The sequence below is a fragment of the Carettochelys insculpta genome, chromosome 1, assembly GCF_033958435.1.
Source record: "Carettochelys insculpta isolate YL-2023 chromosome 1, ASM3395843v1, whole genome shotgun sequence".
Lineage (NCBI taxonomy): Eukaryota > Metazoa > Chordata > Testudines > Carettochelyidae > Carettochelys > Carettochelys insculpta.
Genome location: NC_134137.1, coordinates 363,380,182 through 363,408,178, shown reverse-complemented (window position 1 = coordinate 363,408,178; position 27,997 = coordinate 363,380,182). Strand labels below are relative to the sequence as shown.

General features: G+C 44.7%; 1 protein-coding gene across 1 annotated transcript in view; it reads left to right on the top strand.

Moving 5' to 3' along the window:
• Positions 1-547: 547 nt before the first annotated feature.
• Positions 548-27,997, top strand: part of LOC142025035 (semaphorin-3D) — a 228,517-nt gene continuing 201,067 nt past the window's right edge. The window contains exon 1 of the mRNA XM_075017431.1: positions 548-796. The gene's annotated coding sequence lies outside the window, so the exon portion shown is untranslated. The remainder of the gene's footprint in view (positions 797-27,997) is intronic.

The following is a 27,997-nucleotide window of genomic DNA, read 5'->3' as shown; positions in this document are numbered from 1 at the left end:
TTTGCTTACACAGGTTGAACATTGAACTCACATTTTTTTCAAAACAAATAGCAGTCAAGTAGACTAGCAAAATAATTTAGTAGGCGATGAGCTTTCGTGGGACAGACCCACTTCTTCAGCCCATAGCCCTACCAGAACAGGCTCAGTATTTAAGGCACAGAGAACCAAAACCAGTAATCAAGGAGGACAAATCAGAAGTGCTACTTGACTGCTTTTTGTGTTGGTAGTATATAGACTAACACGGCTCCCTCTCTGTTACTCTTTATTTTGTTAGTCTTTAAAGTGTTGCATGGCTGCTGCTTTGTTCCGACCGAATACAGAGTAACAGGGCCACCTCCCTGTCACTGCTCAGCCCTCCTGGTCGGCGGCACCTGCCAAGGGCTGCTGCCGGTTTGCCAAGCCACTTGGCACAAACCAAAGCTGCGCACTGCAGGCTGGGGGGAAGGCGAAGGCCGGCGGCGGCTGTGAGCGCTGGCTGACACGTGGGGGAAGGCGTGTGCGGGAACTCCAGCCAGCTCGCCGGAGGGTGGGTGTGTGTCACGGCGGGCGGGGGTGGGCTGAGGGTGATGGAAGGAGGAAACTGGCCGTGAAGAGCCACCGCCGGCCCGCAGGGGGACAGCGGAGCCGCGCTGGGGAGGAAGCTCAGCCCAGCCGCGCGGGGAGAGGAGCCCGCAGCGCCCTCTGCACCCTGGCTGCGGGGAGCAGCAGCCGCCGCTCGCTCGGGTGAGGGCAGGAGCCACGGCCCGGCGGCTCCTCGCTGGTCGACAGCCCGGAGCAGCTCCCGGGGGTACAGCAGGTACAGAGCCTCGCTGCCGCGGGCAGGGCAGGCTCCCGGCGCGGGCTCCCGGGAAGAGAGAGTCGGATGGGACACAGGGGGGGCAGCGGCGGGCTGGGTGGGAGGGCAGCGGCGCTGCCTTGGCAGGGATCGCTATGGGGCGCGACAAGAAAGTTGCGCGCCGGGCCCGATCCGGGGAGTGGGGGTGGGGGGGAGTTGTCAGTTTCACCCTGAACGCCCCGCGGGGCGTTCAGGGTGAAACTGACAACTCCCCCTCCCCGGATCGGGCCCTGCGCGCAGCTGTGACAGGTTGAAGGCGGGGAGAGCCGGGGGGGGCTTGGGATGCTGCTGGCCGGGGTGTGTGTGATGGGGGTGTGATGGGCAGGCGGGGAAGCGAGTCTCCCCGGAGCCGATCGGAGCCTCGCCGAAAGGTCGGGGGGAGGCTGCAAACCGGACTCAGGTCTAAAATCCGCCCTCCCCCGCCCCCCCAAACCCTCCCCGGCTTCCCTTCCAGGGGGCTCTGCGCTGTTCAGCGACTCGCTCCGCAACGTGCGGCTTCCAGCGGGTGAGACGCGCCGGAGCTGGGGGAGCCACTCCAGGAAGAGCCGCCTGCGTGCGCTCTGGGAGGCGCTTGGTTGCGCGAGCCGGCTGGCTTGGCAGCCTGCGTGCGGCTCCGCGGGACAGGCAGCCGGAGAGGGGCCGGCCAGCCCGCGGGCACCCTGCACGCAGCAAGCCCGGCCTGAGCGGATCGGTCGGTCGGTCCCGGGGCAGCCTTGCAGGCGCTGCTCGGGGCCTGAGTTGCACAGGAAAGTGGGTTCAGGATGTGTCCGGATCCAGCCTCCCTCCTTCTGTCTCCCCCAGCAAACCGCTCCCGTTTGCGAGGCTCTCTGCCAACCCCGCCTTACTTCCCCGCAGAAGGCGGCTGGCTTGAGTTCCCTCGGCCGGCTGAGCAGGGAGCGTTTGCTGAGATGCGCCGGGAGCCTCTTCTCTGGCTCCCCGCAGGTGCTGGCTCCATCCCGCAGGCAGAGCCGTGCAGGTGCCAGACACTGAGCAGCGGCTCATCGGGATTACATAGCTGGGTCCGCGGACGCCTTAACAGCCAACAGTGGGGGCGCCACTGGCTGCTGGGTGGAGACCCAAGCATGCTAGGTGCCTTGTTCAGGCTCCTCAGATCATCACCTCAGGTGTTTTGGCTTTGCATTTGTGTAATACACTGCAGATAAGTAGTGTCCAACTAGGGGATAATTAATATTAACAACCCAGATGGACAATACACATTTATAATAAGGCTTGGAGTAGGAGATGGGGAGTCAGGCTGCACCACTGCTGTGTGACACTGAACAAATCCCTCCTTGTCCCTCAGCTTACCCACGTGTATCATCAGGATAATCATATTTACACCCCCCCCCATAAAAAAAAAACCAAAACCCTAGTAGACCTCTGACATCTTCTAGACTAACACTAATGTGTTAGTTTGCAAGGTGCCACAGGACTTCTTGCTGTTTTTGCAGATACAGACTAACAGGGCTACCCCTCTGATACATTTACTGAGCATTTCAAATGCTTTGAGTTCATCAGGTGGAAAATGCTGTATCGGTGCTCAGTAGGCTTTGTTCAGCTTTTTTATTTGATTGGATTTCAGGAGAGTGAAAGTGTATAGGGGGGAGATTTTCCCAGGGGTGAAGAAGGAGGGAGCAAATATGGCCACTGACTGCAAGTGTCCTCCCAGGACAGGCGTTATGGCTGAAACATGGCCGTGCACCAGATTAGCATTACATTGACCTTTCTTTCCCAGAAGTGGGAAGTGCACCACTTTGGAGGACACAGGAAGAGTGCCAGAGTTTAGGTATTCAGATGATGGTTGTAGAGACCATACAGATTGACAGATTCGTTTGCCCATGTACCTGTGTGGAATTCCTTAGTGCTTTTTGAATCACTTGTTGCTGAAATGTTTCCTTAGACAATAGAGAAGAAGAAATGACCTGGATGGAGACGGAGATGTGTATCCATGCAACTCTGATGGACTCCAGAATTGCAATTGCTGAGATCAAAGCTAATTTTTTCTTTCTCAGTGCTCAGCTACTACAGCAAAGTGCTTGATGGAGCTTATGTTTTATTTTCTCCAAATGCCTCCATCTGTGTAGTCTTCCAGTGCCAGCTTGGTCTGTGTTGTTAACTGAAATGATTTGCTAATGTTCTCAAATTTGCAACAAGATGGATAGTGGCTTTGTGCAGGCATAGGTGGTGCTCAGGCGTAGCCGCTAAAGGTCAGTGTTTCATTACAAATATTGAATATGGCTTTTGCTCTTTCTAAAGCTGAAACATTCCAGGATGTGGAATGCAATTAGTCTTTGTCGGGTGTTGAAGAATCACAAAGTAGCCACTTACATTTCCATAAAACAAAATGCAACAAAAAGAATTTGTTCAAGAACACTAGGGATGATTGGGAACCGTCAGACCACATACTACGCAGCTCATTCTTGTCTGATCAGAAAGTGGTTCCCAAGCTGCTCATCGCTCTGTCATTTGACACATTACTTACGCAAGTGCAAACTAGAACATTAGTTGCAACAATATTCTCCAACACCTTTTACTACCTTTGCATTTCCACTCAACAGGAAAAGATTAATGGATTCCATTTTAATCTTTAGTGAATTGTTTGAGACTTCAAAATAGTAATCTAATATCTCTCTAGGTTGGATTGATATTATTACTATGTGTGAAATATGGTTCATTTCATTTTTGTCTGTTAGTAGTTTACGCAGTTGAAGATGAGAAAATGATGATGTATCTTTTTTGTTTACATTGCTTTTTCAGAGGGAGATAGGTACCTACAGATGTCAGTAGTGGCTTGAATTGCATCCATTAAAGTCAGTTGGAATTTTGCAATTAACTTGAATGGAGTAGAGATTTGAGTGTATTTGTGTTTCAAAGTTATGGCAGAAAAAATAAGTGTAAATAATGTATTTTATAGTGTCCCCTTCTGAAACCATTGGGATGCTGCACATTTAACATGCAATCATTATAACAGTTGGTCCTGTTTTTGTGCTGGTACTTGCTGGTACTGAGTATCAGCACTTCAGCAGCACTAGCCACAGGATTGGCAGGAGGCTGTGGGAGAGGGGGAGGAGAGGGCAGGGAGCCAGCTGAGTACTGGCTTCCCTTTTTTTTTTTAACAGAGAAAAGCACTGATAATAATGATAATTAAAAATACAAAACAACTTATTGTTACCAAAGCGTTAAAAAACAACCAAAGAACAAAGGAATCACAAAAATTCCTCAACCCCAAGCTACAAAATAGACTCCAAACAGATTACAGGTACCATCCATAATGTAACAGAAGTGGAAGTAAGTAGCAAGTCACAAGAATTTAGGTAAATTAGAGCCTCTCTAGCTTAACCTGCACAAACACCATACTCGTACAATAAGATGCTATATGTGCAGAAGTTCCTACTGTGTTACCCAAAAGTTAAGCAGCTAATTCCCACTGATGTCAATATAAATTAGAACCCTATATACACGTGAAGATCTGGGCCATTGTGTTTACAATGTCTGGAATTACTGAATGATTCTGCTTTTTTTTTTTTTTTTAAATCCAAAACCCTGTTAAAGTCAGGAGTAATTTGGGTGTGAAAGTACTGTCTTTTTTGCTCTAGGGCATTTGTCTTTTAGGCTTGGAACCCTCCTTTTCGTCTTTCACTCAAGTTTTGTCCAGTTGACAGCCAATTAGTTGAAACTACCAGGAGTGAGGGAGGTCAAAGGGAATACTTCCCGCTAAGGACTAATGCTGTAAATACTTAAGGGTATCTTAAGGCATGTCAAGATGCTTCTTGGAATTTTTAGAAACACTTCAGTACCCAACTCCCATTCATTTCCATAGAAGTTAGGCTTTATTTCAGTGTGAATTAGACTGTATTGGCATCTTATGTGACTAAAATACGTTTAGAAATCTGCATATAAGTGCTTTGCCTGCCCTCTTTTATCTAAACAGATGCCATATTCTTACCAAGGAAAAAAAGAGTTTACAAAGGAAATTTGCTTAAATTTTCTATAAAATATTACCCCAGTGCCTCAGACTTCTTGGCTGATTTACACTGAAAACAAAATGCATCTGCTGATCTTGCTCCTAGTACTATAGTACCTAAACACACTACTGTGATTACTGAGTTTAAATTCACCAGTCCCCTGTGAGGTAGGGATTTATTGTTTACTCCCATTTTACGGGTGGGGAACTATGACCCAGAGAAATTAAGGTCAAATTGTTCGTGTAGCCAGAAATTTGGGTGCTCACCTGTAGGTGGTTTGTGTTTAAACTCTTTTTGCTTCCCTCATCCTAGGGCTGGCTGGGTACCAGAGTGGTCCTGATCATATCTTTAGGCATCCTGAAGGCCTGTGTAATTTACACCCTGCACCGGACAGACTGATTGATCAGATAGTCATCAGCTGGCTCTTCTGTGCTTCCCCGCATTTCCCTGATGGCAGCTTCTACAGACACTTGGTGACAGACACACAATACTGGCCTGTGGCTGGCTTACAATCAGCCCAGACATAACTGTAGTTGCTTAGTTTCTTTCCCCTGGGTTCCCTCGAGGAACACCCGTTCTTGGACCAACTCATGGATCCCAGCGAGAGTTCAGTTCATTCCCAGGTTCCTTTCTGAGCCCAGTTACAGTTCACTTAACTCTAATCCATGTCAGCTATCTTCAGAGTAAGGTTCTGTGATGCAAGGGAACTCCCCATATGTTCATGTGGCCTGTCACATCCTTTTAAGCTCCAATTCTCCAGGCAAAGCGTGTTCTGCAGGTGGCAAAATCTTCCCGCAACACAAAATTACTCAGAATAGTTGGTTTCCATGCTGACTGTAAAAAGGTACAAAGGGACCTCAAATTGACTGGGTTACACACTGTCCAGTGAAATTCAGTGATAATAAATATGGAGTAATGCACACTGGAAAATAAATATGCCCAACAATACAAGCAAAATGATGAATGATGGGCTCTAAACTGAGAATTAGCCCTCAAGAAAGAGATCTGGGATTTGTCGTGGATAATTCTTTGCAGCAGCTGTCATAAAAGCCAATAGAAAGTTAGGAACAATTGACAAACGGATAAATAATAAAATACAGGTTGAACTTCTCTTGCCTGACACCCTCAGGACCTGATCGCTGCTGGATGAGAGCATTTGCCCGGGAGATCAATATTGTCTAGGACAGTGTTTCCCAAACTTAAAACATTTGCATACCCCTTTCGGGACTTTGGCCTTATTGAAGTGCCCCCTCTTACAGTGCCATTCCAGCGCTTATCTCCTGATTTTTGGTAATTTATTTTCTGCCGCATACCCCTTGAAATCCTTTCATGTACCACTGGTGGTACATGTACCACACTTAGGGAAACACTGGTCTAGCACATTACCAACACTTCCACTGCGTACTGGGCTCTTGGAAGACATTTAGGGATAAATTAGAGCGAAATAACATCACACAACACCAAAAGGCTGGATTGGTGGCTGTAAACAAAATTTTTGGTGCCATGGGAAACTTGGCCACAAGTATGATAAGTGGTTGTACAGCTAATTATAATCATACCAGATTGTGGATGTTGCCAGATGAGAGAGTTCCAGATTATAGAGCTTCAACCTGTAATAAATACCACAATGCCTCTATATTAATCTCTGACACTCCACACCTTGAATACTGCATGCAGTTCTGGTCAACTCGTCTTGAAGATATATTGAAATTGAGAAAGATAAAAAAAGGACAACCAAATTATTAGGGATATGGCACAGTTTCCACAGGAGGGGTGATTAAAAGAGTGGGACTGTTCCTGTCAGAAAGCAGATGATTAAAGGAAGGAATGCAATAGAGGTCTATAGAAGTATTAAAGGTATGAAAAAGGTGAATAAGAAGGTATGATTTATTCCTTCACATAACAGACTCACCAGATGAAATGAATTAGTAGCAGCTTTAAAAACAACCATATGAAAGGGCTTCTTCATACAATGCATTGTGAGCCTGTGGAACTCATGGCCAAAGGATGCTGTCAAGGGCAAAAATTTAACTGGATTAAAAACCCATTATGTTAATGGCAGATAGGTTCATCAATGGGACTTCTCCAAGATGTTTAGGGGCACAACCTCATACTATAAGCTGTCCCTAAATTGCCAAACAGTTGAAGCTTCCGGGATTGGCCCATATGAGACAAGATACAAGGCTAGATGGACCATTGGTCTAACCCAGTATGGCCTCTTTATGTTCTTTTGCTGCTGGGTTCCAAGGATTGAGTTCGTGAGGTCCTGGAAAATTGCTGGAATCACTTGCAGCTCAAACATCTTAGTTTTGAAATCAAAATAGCCAAAGGGAGTTGAGAATGTGGACAAGAGAATCTGCTGAGAGCCTTTTGTAAGGTCAATTTTATAGAGATATTGCAATGGGCTTAACAGTTCTAAGAGCTCATCCACCCTCAGCATTGACTAGATGTTAAACTTCACAACGACATCGACCTTGCAAAAGCCTACACAAAATCAAACCATGCCATCTGAATTGTGGACCAGGAATATGGCTCTTCCAGTCACTGCTCTTTGACGCCTATTCTCCTCATGGCATGCATCTCATCTCTTACTGCCTCCCACATCCTTTTGGAAAGGGCTGTGAATTCTTTCTACCAAATTGCCTCAGTCACATTTACAGATGATGTTGTATCCCGTGTCTTCTTCCCAGACTCATGGAGGATACTGGAGTCAGGTTTCTGATTGCTTGCAAGACCTTGATCTTGTGATCTAATGAAAAGGCCTCATGTAACGGTAGGAGTCCATGTTTCAGGCAGACAGGGTCACTGAGGGTCTATCAAGACAGCAATAGTAACAGAGCCCTGTCTTTTGGGTGGAAAATTTGTAGGTGTGTCCTTTGATTGTATCCTTGGTCTTTCTTCTCTTGTGTTCAGTTGAGTTTCTCTTTTTTCAAGAGGTCAGTGTCTTAAGGGGCTCCCTGAACCATATAATGTATTAGGTCACAATGAGCATGTGTGCATCTCACTCTTTCCAACCTCCTTGCAACACATGCAAGAATCTGTGGGTCAGGCATTCATAGAGCAGAAAGAACCCTGGATAGTCTTCTTTTACCTCTTATGCAATGAGAAATGGAAAGAGTTGGTCCTAGTGTCTAGGCTTGGTCCAGACTGTCCATTTTGACCCATGCCTTGGTGTCTTGTTAAAGGTTTTCATTAAGCTGTCTCTACAGGTGGTATACTGATGTTTTCAAGGCTTTGCTTTTAAAGAGGGAGGATAGCTCATGCATCGCGTGCAAGAGGAAGTTCGAGCTGTTCAGAATCTGGAAATGGATGACTAGGAATGTATTGCTTCATGAATCTTGTTCTGTTCATTCCCTCTGAGGCACCTGGCATTGGCCACTATCAGAAGACAAGATACTGGACTAGATGGACTATTGGTCTGACACAATACGGCTGTTCTTATATTCTTATGATCAATTAATATTTCCCATGGAAACTTATGTGTGCAAAGAGTCTCATCAGCGCGGGACTGACCGCTGTTGCTTTATCTGAACTCAAGGGGATGGCTTTCAGATACTGAGTGGTGTAGTCCATCAAGACCCCACAATGTCCATCCCTATTCTATCAAATGGGGTTTACACTAATAGCTTTGTGTCCAAGGAAGTCTTTGGCCCTCTCTTAGCTTCCATATACCGGAGCTAAGGACAGGAAGAGCAATATTCCCTAACCTTATGCTGTACCCCACTTCCACAAGAAAAAGCAACCCAGCAACCATTACAAGATCTTATTCTACCTTAGGTGCTCCACACAGAGAATATGATGAGCATCTCATTGCTTCTCGGCAATACTTAACCAGCTTTACCAACAGCTGAGTTCTCATTAATCCCTAGTACAGATTTTGCTGCACTCAATGAAGCTGCTGCTTTTCCAGCATGAAGTGGGAGTGCTGTCTCAGGTGCTAGGCACCTGCTCTCTCTCCATCCCTGGGTGCCACTTGTTCTTGGGCATGACCAAGTGTTGCATCATTACACTGTTCTTGAAAGAAAGTTTCCCGTTGCAATAGGGCTGTGAGGTCCATGGTATGTGTTTCTACAGCAAGTTCTGGTCCTTGGAACATCCCCTTCAGGGAGCAGTGGTGTCTTCATCATCCTCCAGCTGCTTGAAGGATGGTGTCCACTACCTGGAGACTGTCATGGGGCTCAGCTGCTGTATTTGTCAGTTCATCAAAAACTTGAAAGAGGAGGGCCAATCTCAGGGTAACATAATTTATGGGCTAGAGTAATTGAATCAGTATTGGTAGGTTGCCACAGTCAGTTCTGGTCAGCTAAGGCTAAGGCTTCACATCAGTGCAGTGCAGGCAAACCATTACCTCCTGGCGCAATTATCTAACCAACCAGTGCAGCTTACATCACCATTTGGCTACAGCCTAAATCTGCAAGTCCCTGTTCCTCCTTCCCTTTGACACATAATAGGACCTTCATCTTGTGGGGGAGCCCTCGTGTGGGCCCTCACTTCTGTCATCCAAGACCAGGCACATTCACATGCCATCAACAGGAGACTTCTCTTCTCATGACTTTATTGCATTTAGGAGTAGAACATTACCGGGACTGTACCCTGTGAGCTCCTTCCTGGAGGGGAGTAAGTCTGACTGACCCATGGGACTTTTGTCTGGGCTCAAGTACTCCAGCCTGAGTGCTTGCAACACAGGGCAGGTATACAGATGCGAATTCATGCAAGCTCATCCCCATGTCTTTCTGAGTAATTCCCCCTTCTATGCAAGTGATCAAGATCACAGGAATAGGGTCTGGTAAGATTTACAAGTGGGCACCATAGTTGGTGGCCATAGGTGGTGGCTGGGTAGAGGCTGCACTGGTCCTATCTCTAGCTACCCATTGTCTGTGAGAAGATTCTCCCTGAGCTGTACCATGTCCAGCGACTCAGGGCAATGCTGAAGCACACACTCCTAGTCCCTTACATGTACTGTGGAGACAAATTGCTCCACCAGAACCAACTTTACAGCTTGGGCCCCAGAACACTCTTCTCACAAAGCTACTATCACCAATGCTCTTAATTATTGTGTCACCACCTGGGAAGTGCCTTTTCATGGTGTATCTAAGCTCTTAAAGTGTTGCCAGGACATCTGATACCTGGGTAATCTAGAATCGCAGATTTCACCTAATTATCATCTCTAGATTGCCCGGGTTCAAGGTTACAATAGGCCAGCTGTGCTTGTCCCATCACATATGGTGCTAGCACCAATGCCAGTGCACCAGATGTCATTGATAGGCTGATGTCACCCTCTCAAAGGCAGTAAGGAAAGCCTCAAAATTGTCCTTGGCCCATCTTGGTCAGCTTCACTGGCTCTGGTAGTAGATATTTCCCCCATAAGCTGTGGGCAGGTCTTAGCTATTGCAGCAAATGCTTCTGGAGTTCTTGATGCTGGAAAGTCACCTCCCTCAGCAGCTGCTATTGCTATACTGCTTGGACCTACTGCTGAGTTGTCCACTGCTGCTAGAACTGGTGGTAGTCCCGCTGTCATTGCCACTCCATCCACCATCCACTTTCATCAATGTTTGAGGTCTATCTCGACATATGTACCCTATTACTTGCTGGAGGAATCTGTTTCTGTATCAAGGCTCTTTTATCAGGCACAGATAGACTTGCCCTCATTCTCCTCCAGTTGTGGTTGGATAATACTCAGCAAGGGCTCATCTGTAGTCTCTTACCCCGGGTCACCTGCTGGATCCCCCACATACGGGCAATCTCACTGTTCCTGGTGAGAGTTCAAGTCACTCCTTGGTTCCTTTCAGAGCACAATTACAGTCCACTTGCCTCTAGTCCTTGGAAGTGCTCTCTAGTCATCAGATTTGAGCAGCTGTCTTTCAGCAAATAAGGGGATTTCAAAGTTCCTGGGGTCCTTTAGAAAAGGAGCCATGTCTGGATGAGCCGAATGGCAGTGAGATGCAACAATTTCGAAGAGCCGCGGCTGCTGGCATGCAAATGAGGTGCTGAATATGTATTTCAGCAAATCATTAGTAATTTTCGAAATGGCCATTTTGAAGATTTGGGCTAGCGTAGATGTAGCCGTAGTGTCAGTTCTGCCACAACCAAGGGAGGCTTAGACTGTCCTCCCCGTGCTATCTGAGTAGTGTCTAGCAGCCTTCCTCCTCCTGGAAAACTTCCCACCCACCTGCTTGTGTGGCCAGTCTCATTCTTTTAAGCTCCACTTCTCCAGGTGGCGCATGTTCTGCTGGAGAATCGAAGTCATTGGTTTTTTCCTACATGGGGAAATCCTTAGGAAGGTGGTTAAACAGGCTTTCTGATGCTTTGTTTTGTCAAAGCAGCCCATTTCAGCCAGAGCTAGATTTTGGTTCATTGTCTTCTTAATCCTGTTAAAGCATTAAGGTACACAGCCATTGTGAAATCTAAATAACTAAATAAATATAGTAAATGTGTTACATATTTGCTTTCATCCTTGGTGGAATTTCTTCAGCTACCAGTAAGCAAGAGAAAAGCTCAGAAGAAAGGTTCCCCAAGTGATCTGAAACATGAAGACCAGTGCCTCCATTTAATTTATGTGCAAGCTAAACTTGTATTTGCTGTGCAAGCTATTTTAATCTTTTTATAGTGCTGAACCTCAGTCACGTTGCTTAAATAGCCCCTCTAACAACATTATCTGGGTTTCATATGTTGCGGACTTAGTAATGGCAATGAGTCAATGTTTAAATTAGCCACACATAAAACCTTAATGTTCTTCTTTCTCTCCTCCATCCTACTGTATTTAATCTAAAAGCACCTGTCCTCTGTTTTTACTTTCACATACCCGATGGCATACTGCATAATCCCTCACATGCTATCTAACTGTGAGTGATTAAACCCTGTAAAATTATAGTCTCACTAGGATAGAGGCGTCCAGCATAAAATGGAACGGATCCATATTGAGTCAGCTCTTTGGAATCGAGGCATGCCTGTAAAAGTTCAGTTTGGTGTTGTGATCAGGACAATGTGGACTTTTACAGAAAATGCCAAATGTTTTATGGAGGCAACCTAAACCTGGTCAGAGCAAACAGAAATCAAAGAGGAACCTGGCTTTCCATCTGGGTTGAATCACTGACTATGTTTAATTCTTCTGGTGATGGGTGTGGCGTTAAAACCTAGACAGTGGTATATGTGACCTTAGCGAAGTCATTGCTCCACCCAGTAACCCTGCCAACACAACTGGAAAATCCGATTAAAATATAGAGTCCTGCTGATACTGTTACCTAGTAACAAAACTGTTCTACAGTTCTGGTGGGACTTTCTCTGCCTTATTCTTGTTGCCTCTTTGCACCAGTCCTCTTTCCCTCCCTATCTCCCTCCCTCAGTCTCTTCATCTCAGCTTCACTTTACACCTGTCTCCCCACTCCCACTTCTCCTTTGCCTTGCTTTTTCCCTCACTGTCTCTTTTTCCTTCACTTTTCTTTCCATTTAGCATTTCCCTCTCCTAACTGAGCCACCTTCAAACATGTTGATGGAGCTCACATCATATTTGGTCACTCTGCTGGTGTGTTCATGAAGGAGAACCTGGCACATGCCTACATTGAGTGCACCAGGTTGCAGCTCCTATTTTGGCTCCTCCAGAACCTCCTCCTGAGCTTTATGCTGCATTTTTGCCTGTTTATTTATGCACACCACATCTGTGGCTCCATGAATGGGTGTGAATTTCCCTCCTGGATTGCTGTACATGTTGCTCTGCTCTTTGGTAATATTTGTGCCCTGGCCCTTATGCAAGACAGCACTTTTTAGTATTCTAGCCTTTTTCTTGGATGTGTGTATGTGTAGAAAGATGGGAGAGCAGTGTGTGTTGTCTCTCTTGATGTGCCCACTTTTTTAAAAAGATAAAAGCTGCAATGAAATTGTTTCCAATTGGTTGGCAAATTGGAATTCTGCAGGAAGCAGATGTGGTGGGAAAAAAAATCCCTACCCTTTAAAAATTTATATTTAATGATTCAGTCTAGCGGGATGGTGGGTGCTTTTTTTTTTTTTTTTTTTTGGAGAGCGGGTGAGGAAATTACCCTCCCTTTTCCTGAAACATCCAGTTCCAAAAATGTGGACAGTGTGACTGTGAGACTGTGAAGGATGTTATCACACATTTAGAGCTAAGTCTGTGCATAAATGCTGCCGTGAATGAGGATACTTTCTTCAGTCAAATCTTCAAAGTAATTGTAAGATCAGGTCCTTAAAATATCAAGCATGATTTCGATACCAGGTGTGCCAAATTGTCCACCCTGATGGCTGGCTAAGAGTTTAGCGCTCTGAACAACTGTATCTAATGGCATGTACATGCCAAGTTTATATTGTCCCCCTGGAAGTTGTCAGTGACACACTCTGTAAAATTGTCCTTGTGTCTCATCATTTGGTGGTGTAATGAAATGAGAGAAAATGCAAAGCATTATTTCTCTTCCAAAAAGAAGCATTTCTTTCTCTGCATCTGACCCCCAGAAGAACACTGCTATGACGAGGGGAGCTCCTGATTTCTTGGATCACAGAGCTCTTTAAGATTGTTTGTGAAATACGCAGCGGGGCAAACAAACACCGCAGGCCCTAGCGCAAGGTGGGAGCAGTGCTCAGCTCCGCACCCTTGGAAGGGGCAGGGCCAAGGGCAGAAGGGTCAGGGCCAAGAACAGTTAGCCCTTAGCTCTGATCGGAACACGGTCTCGCTCTTCCCTACGCAGAGCCACAGATCAGTGCTCCTGCTGTGGTATTTCAAGGGGAAATGATGGGCCCCTGTGCACCTGTCCCCCTGTCCCTTGTTGGTGGGCCTGGAAATGCACAAATGCACTCTTCAGTTAACTCTTCAGTTAACATACTCAGGATAAGTTGCTCACTAGCTCTTCCCTCCATGCCCATATAAGACTGAGAGGGTAGAGTGAACCCACTCAGGACTTCTGGGTGGAGTAGGTTGAGAATGTTTTGCAGTTGTGTGTGAGGAAGGATGGAAGAGAATCACATGGGAGGAAGAAAGCCAGGCAGGAGCCTATAAGCATGGTTTGACCCTGGAGAAACATTCAGAATGGTTCTGGGCTGGAGCTAGCTAAAGAGACATGGGGCTGTAACCTGTTTGGTTCTTTCTGTGTTTAGAGAGGCAGAATCATGTACATTCCTTGTAAATAAGCAAGACTGAATCAAAGTAAATACAGGTTGAACCTCCCTCATTCAGAACTCTCTTGTCCAGCAACATCTGTAATACAGCATGATTTTAGTTGGATGCCCACATATCAGGTTTTGGCCAAGTTTCCTGTGGTCCCATAAACTTTGTCTATTGTCATCAGTCCTGGCTCTGAAAAATTATCCCTACATGTCTTCTCAGAGCCCAGTAAGCAGTGGAAGTGTTGGTAATGTGCTAGACAATGTTGAGCCTCTGGTCTGGAAAATTCTCTCATTTGGCACTGGTCAGATCACAAGGGTGCTGGGTAAGAGAGATTCAACCTCTGCTAAACTTCACCAATTTCTGCTCCTATCTGCAAGAACCAAATGGACCCTGATTTTTTTGTCTAGATGCTTAGGTCAAAAGGGATCTATGTTATTCTCAATGTAAATGCCGAAGTGTCTGCTAGAAATAAAGAAACTAAGACATATATTTTAATCTTCATGTTGATCTTTATCTTTGGGTTGTTACAATCTTTGTAACTGTTTTATGTTTGCTGGCAATGCCGTATAATACAGGAAAGCTTTGATTAGAGTGATATGCTTTGATCCCAAAGTTACCACAACTTGAAAGAAAAAGAAAATAAGAAAGTGTGCTGGCAATGATAGGTTGTGGTGAGTTATTGCAAACTTGCTTCTTCTTCAGGCATAACAGGAGGGGCATGGACTCTTGGTCTCTAGGGCTGCGTCTACACGTGCACGCTACTTCGAAGTAGCGGCACCAACTTCGAAATAGCGCCCGTCACGGCTACACGTGTTGGGCGCTATTTCGAAGTTGAAATCGACGTTAGGCGGCGAGACGTCGAAGTCGCTAACCCCATGAGCGGATGGGAATAGCGCCCTACTTCGACGTTCAACATCGAAGTAGGGACAGTGTAGACGATCCGCGTCCCGCAACATCGAAATAGCGGGGTCCTCCATGGCGGCCATCAGCTGGGGGGTTGAGAGATACTCTCTCTCCAGCCCTTGCGGGGCTCTGTGGTCACCGTGGGCAGCAGCCCTTAGCCCAGGGCTTCTGGCTGCTGCTGCTGCAGCTGGGGGTCCGTGCTGCATATACAGGGTCTGCAACTAGTTGTTGGCTCTGTGTATCTTGCACTGTTTAATGAAAGTGTGTCTGGGAGGGGCCCTTTAAGGGAGCGACTTGCTGTTGAGTCCGCCCCGTGACCCTGTCTGCAGCTGTGTCTGGCTCCCTTATTTCGATGTGTGCTACTTTGCCGTGTAGACGTTCCCTCGCTGTGCCTATTTCGATGTTGGGCTGAGCAACGTCGAAGTTGAACATCGACGTTGCCGGCCCTGGAGGACGTGTAGACGTTATTCATCGAAATAGCCTATTTCGATGTCGCAACATCGAAATAAGCTATTTCGAAGTTGGGTGCACGTGTAGACGTAGCCTAGCAGTGTCTACACTGGGGTTACACACCTGCAGGTGGCCTGTGTCAGCTAAGTGGACTCTGGCTGCAGGGCTATAAAATTTCAGTGTGGATGACGGGGCCCAGGCTGTTGCCAAAGCTCTGGTACTCGGTGAAGGGGATGGTCTCAGAACCCAGACTCCTACTTGATTCCAAATCTACTTTACAGTTTTATAGCCCCACAGCTGGAGTCCCCCCACCCCACCTTGAGTCAGCTGGCACAGGCAAACCATGTTTAATTGCAATGTAAACATACCCTGAGGATTTTCCAATTTGAGCCTGTCTTTCTTGACTACTGATACATCAGCATTACAGTAGCTGAAATTTCACACTCTTTCACACAAAATTGACCCTTTAATCAGTCTTGTGACCTTTCATGTTTCTGCAACAAGTGCCTGGAAACCTTTTTTAAAAACATAAATATTCCTTTAAAGTAACTCCAGGGCTTTGTTTCCACAGAATCATTTTATGTTTCTTGATGAAAGATCCTTTGATGTTTCATGGAAAATATTTGCAAAAAAGCTTTAGATGCTTGTATGTTTGTATCCATTTTCTATATTTGTCAAGAAACCTTTGCGTTGATTAGGGATGTTTGTTCAATATAGGGATCTTTGGGCTTTTTCGTTTCTGTTTGTAAATTCAGTTCATTGCTAAGATGGGGACAGTTTCTAATCAAAATGATTATTGTTATTTATGTATTTGTATTGTAGTAGCCTCCAGAGGCAACAGGCAGATCTCAATTGTAATAAGCACAGGGCAGTCATCTAATAAAGTGTTTACAATTTTAGCCCATGGCAATTCTCAATCAGTGAAGAAGGCTGGCTAGTGATTAATGCTATTACCGAGTATTTGGGAGACCGGAGTTCAATCCCTCTATGAGCTCCTAGGCTATGTCAAATTGTCTGCAAAATAAATTCTTTTGAAATTCCTAACTTGGTGCTGGAGTTCAGAATAAGCAGCTATTCTGAAAGTTCTGTTACCCCTCGTATGAAGATGGGTACTGGAACCTGGATACCATGCTCGAAGTGGCAGCACAGTGTGGAGTGCAAAGAAAAGCCACAGCGTTGCTATTTCAGGCTGCATTTGTATCCCAGAATAGTAATTGCCCTGTGGACATAACCTTAGTCACCCTGAGCTGCAGTTCCCCATCTGGAAAACAAGGATAATTGCACAGCCCTACCTCACAGAGGTGTTGTGAGGATAAATACAGTAACAGTTGTGCAGTGCTTTGATACCATGGCTGTGGCAGGGGTGGGCCACATGGCCATTGGGCTGGATGCAGCTCTCCATGGTTAGTCCCTGGCGAGTCTCCAAATGCTTTATGTATCTCTGAGTCTTCAGGCATTGTTGCTTGCAGCTTCTGTTGGCTGTTGTTCAATATGTACAGCCACTGGGAGTTGCAGGAAGTGGTGGCTTGGTCCATGCTGCTTCCCACAGTTCCTATTGTCTGGGAACAGAGAACCATGACTAATGGGAGCTCCAAGAGGCCATGCCTGTGGATGTACAGGTAAATAAAGCACCTGGTGGCCCACAAGGGTTTAAACCTGTTGAACCGTGTCGAGCCCTGGCCTGTGGAACAAGTACCTTAGATGGTTTGAACCCATTGAGAAGAGTAAGAAACAGGTATTGCAGATGAAAAGATAATAGTGAAAAAATTCTTAGTAAGATCAACAATCATCTTAGCACATCAGCTGTGCAGTTTTGTGTTGTGTAGGCATCCTGGTAGGGATCTACAATAGGATAACATGAGGGTTTTTACAGGGACCTCCTCCTAAGAGGCAACATGTCAGAAAGCATGAATATGTTTGCAGAAATGAATGGACTATTGATGAAGACTAGCATCGCTGGTAGAGGGGACATGGGCATCAGTGTCCTAGTAGTAATGGAGTGAAACACAGGAGTAGATTATTCTATAGCAGCCATGTTCTATACACTCCTCCTGAAGCTCAGGGATCAGCCCTTTCCCAAGGTAGGACACTGGGCAAGATGGACTATGATCTGATTCAGTGTGGAAGCTCTTACGTTCACATAGCATGATATATTAGGCAGAGAAGGTAGAACTAGCCCATAAAAGAACTTGAAGGAAAAGAAAGAGCTTTGTAGAGAAGCAGGAGCCAGAGAAGGGATACAAATGAATAAGAGTGGAGTAGATTTTAGAGTAATGAACCTGGGAGATGGTATTAGCAGCATGTTTTGAATGATTTGCAGTAGGCTAGAGTAACTCTTGTGGCCAGGACAGTCCCCTCTTTAATTTCTGTCACAGATGTCATTACTTTTTGTCCAGATCTGGGTATTTCTCCCATTCGTTCTTGTCAACAGATTATTACGGTAGTTAAGATGCACGTTGAACAGTAGTAGTAGGCATCCTTCAGTCTGCATAGACTATGGATCGCGCCCTTTAAAGTTTCAATTGAGGACTTCATTTACAGTGTCTATTGTGACTATGAAGACCCACACGCAAGTGACAGTCCTTGCTGCATCTCTTGCAGATGTAGTGGGTGTCTGGCAAGTCCTTATTGTGCTTTCTGTGCGCTCGCTTCTCCTCTGCTAGCTGTCTGATCTTCATCTCGCCCTTCTGAAGGCCCTTGTGTAACCCCTGCCTCCATCTGCTGTGGTCATCTGCTAGTTCTTCCCAGTTGCCCAGCTTGATGTCTACCTCTCTGAGGTCTCTCTTGCAGACATCTCTGTAGCACAACTGGGGGCATCCGGGAGGTCTTTTGCCAGAGGCTAGCTCACCATACAGGATGTCTTTTGGAATCCTTCCATCATTCATCCTGTGGATGTGGCCAAGCCAGCGGAGTTGACGCTGCCTGAGGAGGGTGTGCATGGTTGGGATTCCCGCTTGCTCAAGGACGGTGGTGTTGGTCACTCTGTCCTTCCATGATATTCCAAGGATGTGCCTGAGGCAGCGCAAGTGGAAGACGTTCAGCCTCTTTTCCTGGCGGGCATACAGGGTCCAAGTCTCGCTGCCATAAAGGCGGGTGCTGAGGATGCAGGCTCCGTAGACTTGCATTTTGGTGTGAGTGTACAGCTTGTTGTTATTCCACACTCTCTTGCTGAGTCTGGACAGAGTTGTGGCTGCTTTTCCAATCCTCCTATTTAGCTCAGTGTCCAACAACAGGGTGTCAGTGATGGTGGACCCGAGGTAAACAAACTCGTGGATGACCTCTAACGTATAGTTGTCAATGCTGATTGATGGGGATTCAGCAACATCCTGACTGAGTACGTTTGTCTGCTTTAGGCTGATAAACGTACTCGGTCAGGATGTTGCTGAATCCCCATCAATCAGCATTGACAACTATACGTTAGAGGTCGTCCACGAGTTCGTTTACCTCGGGTCCACCATCACCGACACCCTGTCGTTGGATATGATCTAAAATAAAGAATGCTAAATTACTTTGCTAGTCCCTGGAACCTCTGAGGACTACCCCATGATCTTTCTGGGCTATGTAGCTTCAGAGGCTACATCTTATTGGCTGTGTCTACACTAGCACAGAACTTTGAAATGGCCATGCAAATTCAGCACCTCATTAGAATGCTGGCAACCGTGGCACTTCAAAATTGACACAGCTCGCCGCCACACAGCTCATCCAAACGGGACTCCTTTTTGAAAGGACCTGGGCAACTTCGAAATCCCCTTATTCCTATGGCTATTTACACGGCCATTTCAAAGTTCTGTGCTAGTGTAGATACAGCCAATAAGATGTAGTTTCTGAAGCTGCATAGCCCAGAAAGTTCATCTGGTAGCCCTCAGAGGTTCCAGGGACTAGCAAAGTAATTTAGCATTATTTTTTTAGATTATATCTTTTGTTCATTTATTTATTTTAAAATATTTGCTAAAAGTTCAATGTACATCTTAACTACCATAATAACTGCTACATGGCCATTTTGAAATTTTGGGCTAGTGTAGATGTAGCCATTATGTGGCGCTATCTTGTAGGGAGACTGGGTCTTCATGCGAATGATCCTAGAATCCATGGATCTACAGTGAAACGGATGAATCTTAGGTGGTATTTGGTTTGTAGGCTCTAATCTCCCATTTCCACTGGGGCCAATGCTTAAAGGAAAACTATCAAATTCCATGAACAAAAACGTAGTGTTTGCTTGTAGAGGAAAACATGTGTCTCTGTGCCTCATTCTGCATCTAAAATGGGCATAACACTCTTTACTAGATCTATCTCAGAGGGTGTTTGAGGCTTAGGTCATTAATACTGGTAAATATATATGTTATCTTCATGAGGATGGAGCTGTTTTGGTACAAAGTATCATTAGGCAAGAAAGTGGGAAAAGGCTCAATTTCTCAAGAATAAACCTTCAAATGCAAAAATCTTCAGTGTTAAAACAAAATCAATGACAAATTCCCCCTTAGCTCCTCACCCAAACATCATCTGAAAATAATATATCATGAGTTGATTGTAAAATGAGTCAAATAATTTCCCTATCTATATGAGCAGGTCATGAAATTCTGCAGTTTATCTCACAGTTCTCAAGACACAACAAGAGAAACAAGAGTGTGGCACTCCATTTAAGTGTCGGGATTTATTTTAGTAATGACTGAGATAATAACTGGAAAACAAACCCCAAGAACACACACTTGTGTGGGAAGTCCATTTTTGCAAGAGCTGAGGCATATAGCTGTGATTCATGATAGGAAAACAAAGTCCCCCTTTGAGGACATGCCAGAGCTTGTAAGTAGGGAATAGGTAAGGTTGGTGCAATTATAAATCATTTCATGGCCCACAATTTTAAAGCATTCAGGACTTCACAAGTTGGCTCCTCAGCTGGAATAAATAAGTTGTGTCGCTGAAGTCAATGGTGTTACACTGATTTGTACAAGAGTGTTTGGCCTTATATCTTGGGAAGCGTCCAGTAACACCTACTACCTTAATTAGAAGGTTCATGAGGAATTTCAGATTTTCAGTTTCAGCGTACAGTGTGAATACACTTTGGGTAAAAGACCCAAAACAGGTACATTTGCCACTGAAAGAATCAGCATAGGCAAAATCAGCATTTTGTCCAGGGTCTCTGATTATACGTCGATATCAGATAGGAGGAATTCTCAATCCTGATGAAACACGTTCTTTCTTTTAAAGTGGAGGTGTTCTTACTTTTTTTTCAATACAAACACAAAGGGTCACCAGGGCAGAGCTGATTGTGGGAAGTGTTTGGAAGTTTAGTCCCAAACTATTGCTGGAAGGGGACGGGGAAGGAGGTTTACAGCACCTGTTCTTTTAAATCAGGAAGTATAATTGTTCAGTTTAAATTATGTTTGATTCTTCTTTCTTAGACGTCTTGTCATTTTAAAAGACTTGTAATTATGACTGTTCAATTATGTCTGTCTCCAGAGTGTCTTTACACTACATTGATTTATGCTGGAGTTATGGCCATGGTTACTGTCCTGTAGTTACAGATATGAAAAGGAGATGTGTGGCTCATAAAACTGTCCCAGTGAGAAAAACAATAAAACCCATATTAAAAAAAGTAAGATCTAGTATAATAGCCAGAACATGATCTCAAACTGGATTTCTGCGTTGTGGAAGGGTTGCATCACTAGGCCAAAACCACAATAGGCAGTTCGTAGACAAGAGGCTGATGAAACTTGCAAAATTAAGGATACGTAGGAAAAAGACAAACTACTATTCTAAAATCACCCCACGTTAAAGTCTCCCAATATTTTCTAGAATGCACATATCCAAGACAGATAATCTTCCAAAAGTAAACCAAAGTGGTGGTGTATTCCTGAGTCTGCAGACCTACTGCTCTGTGATTCTGCTACAGCTCACAGCATTCGTAAGCAGCAGCAAGAATAGCAAAATTAAATTGACAGGACACTGATCAATCTTCTAGGTGGTATCCAGAACACTGGGGGCATCAGTGAGACTATAAAGGATGATTGGAGTGCCATTGGGCTGAGGCTTGGGAAAGTTATGAACAGCATCCTAGGCTTTAGACCACACAAGGGACTTTCCCCATCTTTCCTGACCCTGGGGCTAGTAGGCTTAAGCTACGTCTACACTAGGCAAAGTAAGTCAAATGCAGATACGCAGTTCTAGCTTCGGCAATTGTGTAGCCAGAATTGACATATTGTGCTCAGCTTAATTGGCTGTCCCTACTGAAGAAGGTTGACCAGAGAGTTTCTCCTGTTGACCTCCTTTTTTCCTCGTGTCTCATGAGGAGTTAAAGGGGTTGACTGCAACCCCTGAGAGGTTGATTTCACACATCCCCACTAGACACAAGAAATCAAACCCCAGAAGGTTGACATTGAGAGGGTCAATCTTCCAGGCTACTGTAGAGGTAGCCTTAGTCTCCTAGATAGTAGGTGTCTGGAAAATGTCTCCAACCCTACTCTGTTCTGTAGCTCCACTATAGGGATCACGTATATATGTTTCCTTGGCCATTTCTACACATGCCATTTTCTCCGAAAATTTTCAGGAAGAAGGGGCCTTCGGAAGAAGGATTTCCTTCCAGAAGATCCCCCAGTGGCTGTGCCTCTACACGCTGTTTTGGAGTCTGGAAGAGCTTCTTCCAGATTCCAAAGCATGTGACCCTATGCAAATGAGGTACCAGGAATTTACTTCTGCACCTCATTAGCATATTTTGGGCCATTTATTAAGTGGCATGTATAGAAACGGCCCTTCAGAGAAGACATAAAGCTGCTCCACTGTTATTACAAGATATTTGGTATAAATGGTATTCAGGCAAGGGAAAAATCAGACCAATCCAAATTTTCCTCAGTTGCTTTGACACCACAGGTGATCTTGCATTTGGCATGCAGTCTCTTCTGTCCTCCACTCTTCATTGTCTCTGGCTATTACACACAGACTAGCTACTGTGGCATGAGGCTCTTTTCCTCTGCTTTTGCCTTGAACAGTCCACCTGTTCCTCTTTGCTGCACCAGTTCCCTAGCTCATTTCAAGCCACTGGGTAAAATATAGATCCTTTCCACTTGCAAATCCTTCTCAGTTTCCCTTTTCCTTTGTTGTTAGGATTTAGATCTCCTTCATGGTTAAAAGTAAATCAGCAGCCATATTTTTGCTGTATCCAGCTAACACCAAATAATGGTCCAGAGGAAAACTGAAAACAGCAGCTGAATCCCTAAGGGTACATCCAAATTAGTCCCCATATTTCAACAGTCTTGCAACATGAATGCTAAGCTGCCAACATTAAGAGAGCTCAGGTGCAGACAAGTCTCAGGTCTAGGCAGATGTTCATGACAGGAGTAAAAATGCCTGAGTCCTGTCTGTCTGCATTAGCATTTACGACATGGCTGTTTTGATGCAGAAGCACTCGCTGCTGATGATTACTGAAATATTGGTAGTAATTTTTCTAGCACAGACAAGTCCCAGTATGCTGAATCAGTGCCTTTATCCAAGTGTATCATACCTCCTTTTTTACTGCTGAGAAGAAGAAAAGCTTCAGGACACGTAAGAAAAACAAGTTTTTTTTTTAAAAGTAAAAGCTTTATGATGAATCCTACTAATGAAATTTTAAAAGATTGTTTTAAAAATGAAGCTGAGTTCATTCAAATTATCAGTCTCCTCTTCTACAATTCACATGCTACAAAGGAGAGTGTGTGCCTTGCCACTGACAAGATAAATGTATCGATCTCCACGTAAAGAAGGAGCATATTCCTCTTTATTAAGTAGCATAGAGAAGCAGCCTGTGAAGCCAGCATAACTGGGACAGAGTGACACACAGTGTGAGTAGTACTGTCATCCTTAGTATAAATGCCAGCAGAAAGTACTATGGCCTATTGGAATATATACTGGGGGATTCCACAAGGTTTTGCAGTGCGTGCAGTGTTATCCTCATTGTCCTTTACGTTAACTGGTAAGTCTGATGCATGGAAGAACAGATCCTTTTAACCTATGCTATCACTCTCTTGTATTTCTATTTCATGCTGTGCGTGTGTGTCTAAATGAGAAAGAGCTTGTGCATGGGGAGGTAGAGGAGACTGGAAAGGAACATTAATGGACAGAAGGTTTAGTGTAGGTCATCTGCAGAGATAGATAGATCATGTTCTTCCAAAAATGCTTAAGCCCACATCAGTTTTTATTCTGATAGTGACTCAGATGGCTCATTGGTCTGATCTACCATGTCAACTCCTATGTCCTGTGCAGTGCCTTGGACAAGTGATGTTTTCTTGCTTTGAAGACTACTCATTCAGCAAAATTATCTAATTTTTATATAGATATTTTTCCCTCATTTAAAAAAAAATGAGGGTAGGCAGTGCAAGCTAGTGGGTAGGTCACTGTACGGGAAACTTTAAGAACCTTAGTCTGATGAAGGTCCTTGGACAGGTCTTTTTTTCCAAGGATCATTGTGGGTTCTCCATCTCTTGATGTTTTGAAACCACAGGTGGGTGCTTTCCTGGAAAATATGTTTTACTCAGCCCAAAATTAGCTAGGTGAATTTGAAATTTTATGGTCTATTGTTTACAGGAAGTCAGATCAGATGATTTATTTGGCCCTTCTGGTGTAAAACTCAGTGGCTATGTCTACACTAGAAGCATCTTTCTACAGAAGCTACCGTCAGAAGAAATGTTCTGACAAAACATTTGTTGACAGAACACATTTACACATAAAAGCAGATCAATCTTTCGAGCCGCTCTGTCAACAAAAGAGCCATATGGAGCATCTACATATCCTTTTTGTTGACAGTTTCTGTCAACAAAATGCATTTTGTGTGCAGACACACCTTGAGTTTTGTCTACAGAACTCCAATTTTTTCTACAAAACTCTCTAGTGTAGACATAGCCTGGGAATCTAACATGTGCAAAACCTTGTATAGTCATTTAAAAAAATCTTGCTTACAAATGTGCTTTACTCCAACTAAGTGTTTTTGACAATGGAACGGTGCATGTCATTTTTGAAAGACAAAATGTAGATTAGCTTTAATGATGGTTCCTGGAAGGGATGGAATTGGTTTTGTTTAAGATCAAGGCTTCTGGCTCAGTAAAGGAAAATAGCAAATGTGTAATCCAAAAGATATGTTTGTTCATATTTCTCACGGGGCTTGATAGTGTGAGGCTGTAATTGTTTCACACACATGATAATTCTGTCTCAAGGACAGCTCAGTTCTTTGCTTTTGCTGCCTCTCTGTATGTAAATTGTGCAGGCTGCACCCCTGTAGCAGGATCTGAGATGGAGCTAATTCAGTCTAATTTATAAAATGCTTCCAGCTTATCTATCATGCATTGGATCATAGTCAGTCCTTGGATGTGCATATTTGGCTGCTGCTGATGTCACTGGGAGCCTTGGAGGTACACATCTGAGGGCAGTTCATGATTAATCCAAGAAGCAGGACACTATTTTGGGCATCTTATTACCAGAAGATAAAATTGGTCCTTCTCACAGAATAAGTTGCCTATGCCTGGCCTGTGCACTCCCCAGCTAGAAGCCCCTTGTCTGGAGTCAGGCGCCTAAGCTGTCCTCATGATATTGACTTAGGTATCAGCCAAGCTCCACATGGAACAACAGAGGAAGAGAGCAAGACTCCCTTGTGACTTTTACTTCCCCTCTGCCTGATGAGATGGGTTCGGAGCAGTTGTTATACATCTCTCAGGGAAATGCCCTCACCCCGGTAGTATGGATCCATCCTTACACTCACTGGCCCAATTATACAATGTAAAATGAATAGTTTCAATCAGGCCCTCCAACAGGGGAAGCCAGGGGCAACTGCCTTAGGGTCTAATGATTCAAAAGGGTCCAGGGCTCCTGGCTGCCCGTACCACAGATGCAACAGTAGTCAGAACCTCAGACCCTTTCATTTGCCACTGGAGTGCTGCGCAGCATGCTCCGGGCAGCTTGGAGGCTGGCGGGATCCATGGCACAGCATGCAGAGCTGTGCTGAGAGCCTCTGTGTGCCTCAGTTTCCCACTTGTAAAATACTCATAAATGCACTTATTCTTCCATACACTGGTACTGTGAGGGAAAATGCAGTGGAAGATTGTGAATTCCCCAGACTGTTGTCAGGGTGATATATAATTATTTTTAACAGATAAAAGGCAGAGTAAACAAGGATAACGGGGTGAAATTGAGAAAGGGATGATTTAGACTGAAAAATGACAAAATCTATGTGACTAATTCGTTATCCTTTGGAATATTCTCCTAAAGGAAGTTGTAGAAACCTTACCACCTGGAGTTTTTGAAACTAAACTGGACAAGTATCAGAGGGGTAGCTGTGTTAATCTGTATCCGCAAAAACTATGAGAAGTCCTGTGACACTTTATAGACTAACAGATATTTTGGAGCATTAAGCTTTTATGGGCAAAGACCCACTTCATCAGATGCATCTGACAAAGTGGGTCTTTTGTCCTTGAAAGCCAATGCTCTAAAAACCTGTTAGTCTATAAGGTACCAGAGGACTTCACTTTGTTTCAACAGGACAATAATTTCATTAGGGAAGATCTTGCACAGGTCAGAAGGTATCACTAGTTTCTCTGATAAAGTCCATATATTGTAAGAAACTTTTCATGTGGGAACAAAGTAAGAGAAGCAATTGTTGTAGCCATTAAGATCCAGATCCTCCTAGGAATTTAGGCACCTGAGTCCCTCTAATTTCTCTGGAAATTAGGACCCTAATTACCTTTGAGGATTGGGGCCTGAGTGTTTAAATGAGAAATGGCTTTTCTTTCTGGCCTTCTTTTCAAAATTTGGCCCTAATGGCTTTGATAATATCAGTAATTGTTTTATAAGATTCTCTGATAGTCCAGTTGGTGACCAATGCTTTCCCATAGATGGCAGCTCCCTACATGGCAAATTATAGGCCTCAAAAAAGAGACATGGGACAAAAGTGAACTGTTCAGAGGAGAGCTTCGAAAATGTTTGGAGCTCCCAGCGTGGCTTCTGGGAGGTCCATTAGCAGAGCGGATATAGGGTGGGGCCTTTTGAAGCAAGGTTTAGCAAGTATGATACAGGAGACAAACATATTGGGATAACCCACCAGAGGCCCCTCCTACACCACACGAGTCCAAGATTTCAAAGGAAGACAGGTTCAGGCGGTCTGTCTTTCTAAAGACATAGCTGTGACTCAGTCAGTTATTGCTCATTCGTTATTATGCTCCACACTGATAGACAACACCCTCTCTACCTGTCCTATTTCTCTTTTTGGTTTGTAGCCTTTGAAGTATTGGCCTTCTTCACTGTCCTGTCTCTTGTACCACTACCACCCTTACCTCTATGGAGCTCCTCCTCACACAGCATCCCTCCCAGCTTTCTGAATTCTCTCACTGCACTAGCTCTGCACATGCAGAGTGAATCCCCTCCAGTTCTTGTTCCCCCAACTCCTTTTCCCTCTGCTGACTGGGTCCTAGCCAAGAAGCAGGGGAGAACCAGGATTCCATTGACACAGAGACCCAGGGGTTTAATGCTGAGTTTGGAGAAATCATGAAGGTATCGTTCTCAAAAAAAAAAAAATTTTTTTGAAAGGGGAGATCACATTTCTCAACTTTCTACATCAGCTGCCATAGCACTAAGTAGCTGTCATGCAGCCCTTCTTCATCTTATCCATACACAGCAGAGTGGACAAGCAACAGCAAGCACGGACATGGGGTAAATCTCAGCGTTACTGCGTAGCGAGAGAAGCATCCCCATTTAGACACACAGTCATTGTGGGAGGCTACCCTTGAATTGAGATGTCCTATTGGCAGCATTCTCTGTAAGCTGTGCACTCGTACCATCACTCAGGAGAGATTCAGATGCTGCCCATCTGATCAGCAGAGCACCCACAGCTAGTTTATTTGTTTCTCCTGGTGGTTCCCATTGCACTTGTCTCAGTGCACATAAATAAATTACTCTGCACGTGGATGGAAAAGATTAGAGGGAACAATGCCTCTGGATGCCATCTATATAGACATTTCCTCAATATTCTACCTAAATGGGGCTTCATGTCAGTGAGCTAAATGGGTGACACATATTCATTTGGTGCTTCACTAAATGTTTCCCCCAGCAGTGATTTTTCTGTGGTTTGGTTGCCACTACTCCAGCAACATATTGGTTAGTGTCTCCTCTTGACTGTAGGGCAAGTGATAGCTCATGACAATGAGATATTTTTCTGCCTCCATTTGTGTTCTTCTCTTCCCATTGACTTATCTTGCCAGTTTTGCTTTCTTTTTTCGGAGGGGATGACCAAGCTGGTGTGCCAGCTGCAGATAAGCTTAACTGTGCTCAGCTAGCACATTTTAAAATTCTTTATTGTCTTAGCCCACACCAGGTGCTAAGTGATGTTTAAAAGCCTGTTAATTAAAACATATTAAAACATCACTCATTTTCCCAGTGTAGCCAAATCTGTCTGCAGACTCAGGAAATCAGCACTGCCCATGGTTTACTCATAGTTCCATCAGTTTGAAGATTATCATCACTTCCATGAAGTCTGGGAACATCATTTTTTTTTTTTTTTAAATTAAAGCTTCTCTACTAGTCCAGGGCCTTGCTCCACATTGTCCTACTCCTGCAGTCTCCCGAATCCACATTGCTTTCAGTGGTACCATTGGTGGCTTAGAAGCACTGCCCACATGGCACAGCTTGCAGAATCCATGCCTTCATTTCTGCGAAAAGGATTGGGGCTGACTATGTATATATGGGAAGTGGGGTGGATCTGGAAATGGGCGTCTGGCCTCGCTG